General features: G+C 36.5%; 1 long non-coding RNA gene across 1 annotated transcript; it reads left to right on the top strand.

The window, feature by feature from the left end:
- The first annotated feature begins 576 nt into the window (after positions 1–576).
- On the top strand, positions 577–2,057 carry LOC125191145 (uncharacterized). The gene is made up of 2 exons (XR_007171054.2): positions 577–1,757; positions 1,838–2,057. It is a non-coding gene; the product is annotated as an uncharacterized LOC125191145 (long non-coding RNA).
- The last annotated feature ends 2,348 nt before the right edge of the window (positions 2,058–4,405 follow it).

Genomic DNA, 4,405 nt, shown 5'->3' on the forward strand with positions numbered 1-4,405 from the left:
AATTCCTTGACTTGATCTTAAACGATGTGTGAGGACGTCCCTTTAGAAATAAGGTAATACTTTAATTAGACTTTAAGAAGTCAAATAACTTAAACATGAATGCATCCTAAGTGCGTGGTCATTTTATTCTTCTTCTTAGTCTTCTAGAAAAGTTCTAGAAATCTTGAAACATTAATTAAATTGGGAGATTTAATTTATTAGAGAAGCTTAAGACATTATTCATTTAACCTTGAGAGTATTACTTTCCATGTATCTCGTTCGAAATTAAATTATCATCTCGGGATTTAATTAGCAAACCTTCACATAAAAATTTGATTGAGCAACTTAGGAGGGCTCGTGATTTAATTAGGCACAACAAGCCCAACTCCTACTTTATTTTAATTAGTGGCCCAAGCTCCATAATAATTCTATTAACAGGCAGCCCACTTCTCTATTTAATTTCTTAGTCCATACTTTTAATTAAAGAGGCCCATCAAAACAAAGTAGAATTGGCCCAACACTAATACTCCTAACTCCATCGGTCCATCTCTCAATTCCCAACTCACACAAAATCCCCAAATTGAAGAAATAAATTCCTAGATCGTCTCTCTCTCATTCTCGGTTCTAGGCGTCAGATCGGAGATCCGATGTCGCAGCGTATCTCCTCGCCGTCCTCGACGAGAGCTGCAGGCGCGCCACCGTCTCGTCGCAGGCGCCGGCATATCTCTCGTCCACGCTAGCCTTGGCAGCTGGCATCCAGCGGCTGTCCCGCCGTCGCAGTCCAGCCGAGCAGCGGTGCTCCTCCAGGAGACTCGTCGTCGCGGTTGCTGCTGTGACCGCACCGCCTGTCGCCGTTTACTACTCCTCCGATGAGAAACTCGAGTCCGTCGATGTATAGAGATGAGTTCTCCTAACTTCCTTCTCGCATTTTCGCTAGAAACAGTTGCTCTCTACAACTTGATTTTATTGAAGAACATGAGTCTTATCCGTGTGTGGATTTTTGGTGATTTATGGATCAATTCCTATAATTGGATGTTTTCAATCAAAAGCTACTGTGATTTGTGAACTATTTGAAGTTCTAAACATGAAAGGATATAAGAACTGAAGTTGTTGAGCTATGGCTACAACTACTGATCTTATCATTAGATTACTGGGCATTTTGTTTGGAAAGAAAATTATTAGACTTAAAGGTGCTATTGTTCTATCAATTTATTTCTAGTATGCTGTGTACATGAAGTGTTGATTTTCTAAACATGTTTGATAAGAAATTGTGGTGAAAGGGTTTACCTTGATGCTTCCTCTGTTGTTAAAAGAAAAATCACAGCAACTTCTCCACTAAGCTTCCCCCTCTCACTTGGTTTCTCTCTGGGATTAATTGGAAGTGGTGAAGGAAAAAGTGTGAAACTGAAAAGAGATATATGTGTTCATATATATTGGAATCTGGTTGAGGATGTGGTCAAAACTGAAAACCTGCAGCCTCTTGTCTTTTGTTGAGGACTTGATGGCTGTTGTTTGTAGTACATGGTGTGTACTCGTGGTATTAAAAGACGCTGATCTCCTCCTTTGTTTTTCTCACTGCAGCATGATCTCTTTGATGATCTCCATCCTACTTTTGTTTAATTTGTTTTGTTTTTATTCTGGAGTACAAGCACTCTTGCATTTATACACTTTGTCTGATTATTGCAGGTACATAAGAGAGAGAGACGGCTCATGGGAAGAGAGTGTAGGGGCTGACTTGCCCTTTTAGGGAGGCCTTAGCTGCATTATAGCTAAAACAAGTTTGTTCCCTTTCTCTTACAGGAAGTTTCCTTTATTTCTCTTGTACATATGCATTAAATATCTTGTTTGCACACTGCAGGCCTTGGAAAAAGGATTAGTCTCCTTCTTCAAAACATCATGCCAAAGACTCTTGGGCTCGAAAGAGAGGCCGAACGTTCATATATTTGTATTCTTAAATTCTCTCTCATCAACTTGTATGTAATTTATTTTGTAATTAGAGAGTAGCTTGATATGTATTTGAACATTCTAAATCAGAAATGTAACTCCATATTATTTATTGATGTTTATTGGATTTACTACATATATGCATAATTGTTTCAGTCCGATCGATACCTTTCAATTTAGCAACTAAGCAAAGTCATCGACTAATATTTCTGATTCGAAAGTAATTAGAAGAAACGAACGTTTCTCTGGTTCGACATTAAACGTTAAGAAAAGGATAATAGAAGAGCGAGTGTTACAGATTAGTTGAGGTTTACCAAAAAAATTAAAAAAAGAGAATTTAAGATCGAGGGCGCATTGATATCGTTGTACAACTATAAAATTCAACTGTTCAACTAAGAGTTTGATCAATAAGCTTTTTTGTTTTGATAGAAAAGTTTAAATAAAGAAAAAAAATAAGTATGATGTTTGACATCCAAATTGTATTATAGAAAAACAAGTGAAATGGTAATATTGCCTTGATTGATAATTTTTTTTCCATTCAAGATGATCATATTTTAAGTGGAGTAACTGATTGTGATAAAGAAATAAAATTAATTAGATATTTTAATAAAGATAGAGGAAAGAGAAATACATTCCTTAATATAGCAAATAGACATCTTGAATGAAAAAAACTAGAAAAAAAAACATCATATTGAGTGAGGGAAAAAATATTTGTTGATAGTGAAGGAACTGGCAGCGGAAACGGTGCGACGGATCTATTTAGCGGATTATTTAGACAAAATCTATTCGTGTAATTCTCACATGTATCATGCTCATAACTTGAATTAATCATGCTTTAAGAATATTGAAACCTAAAACATGCTTTTTTACGGAGCAGAAATAATACCTAATTAATTCTCCAAAGAATTGAAGATGGCTAGCAACTTCTCCACGTGACGCTTTGAATACTAGACCACAAATCTTCTCCGATATCAGTGTGGGTTGACAGAATACTAGGATTTAAATAAAGAAGACAGAAGAAATCCTTTTAGGAATAGGACAAAATTTCGAGCTCCACTCTATATGGGGGGGGGGGGGGGGGGACGAAAATTTTGAGTATTAAAACTTATAATTTTTGTCTCCTTTATTCTCCTATTTATATTGAGTTCCTTTTGGGTCCAGACAGGGATCTATGGAAGGTTTTGGATATGGGCTCATCCAATTTACTTTGTACTAATTAAATTGAACCCACAATTTAATATAAGCTTAATTGGAATATTATGAGCAGCCACTACATAAGTAATATTGATCTCTCCCCATCCAAATTCGAAATTATAAGTAATCCGGGTTTCCGTTTAACTTTCATTTCCCGCGCTAAAGATAAAAATGTCCATTAATTAATTGATGTCTGCTATGGACTTAATTAATTAACTTCTTATTAATTCCAAGAGTGGACTTAGCATGAAACACTTATTTATTATTCATAGAGTAATCAAACTCCAACTAGCTAGGTTCCGAATAATTAAACCTTGTTTCGCGCTCCTCTTGAGGACATTATCAAACGAGACTCTCCTCACGCACGATTCAATATAATAGCAATCCTAGCACAGCTAGATACTAATCACCACTACCCAATATATCAGGTTTATTGGGTTACGAAAACCCGCACCATTTGATAAGTCAAAATAATGCATAATCAATACCGTATGCTCAATGCTAACCTACATTGATTAAGAAACAAATATTTATCAAGACCTCGCCTTTCAGTAGATAGCCTAAGGACAGGTCTTGCTGTTAGATCTGTTCAGTGCTATACCACACCAATGTCATCTTATTTAAGTAAGGCTTAGAAATATGCTGACAGACATTGCAACCTTTCTTGATGGATAGTCTAATTCCAACTAGGTTGTGAAATTCATCTTTTTCTTTGTTTAGGACTGACCGTGTTACCTTAAAGTGGACGCCAGCCACAACCGGTCTACTAAAACAAAGACTTAGACTTTGTTAAGTTAACTTATACATTTAAACATGCATGAACATCCATTAAATGTAAAACATAACAACATTATGACAAAAAAAAGCTATTTTATTCCTTGGAAAATGTGCTAACGTCTAATTCTCCCACTTATACTCGAAACGTGATTTCTAGTATACAAACTCTAACAATCTCCCACTTATACTCAAAAACACTTTCGAGTATACCAAATGTGCTAACGTCTAATTCTCCCACTTATACTGTAAGCGGATTGAGGTCTTGAATTAGTCGAACTCGCATTCCTTCAACATGGCTTTCATACGGCTTGACCGCTAATGCCTTCGTGAAAGGATCTGCCAGGTTGTTTTCTGACTCAATCTTGACCACTTTTATGTCTCCTCTCTGCACTATATCTCAAATGATATGATACTTCCTCTCTATGTGCTTGCTAGCTTTATGAGCCCGTGGTTCCCTCGAATTTGCCACAGCACCAGAATTGTCACAATAAATAGTGATGCTCTTGGGCGT

Source organism: Salvia hispanica, chromosome 5 (genome assembly GCF_029641045.1).
Source record: "Salvia hispanica isolate PSC_SH4W2 chromosome 5, Shi_PSC_v1, whole genome shotgun sequence".
Lineage (NCBI taxonomy): Eukaryota > Viridiplantae > Streptophyta > Magnoliopsida > Lamiales > Lamiaceae > Salvia > Salvia hispanica.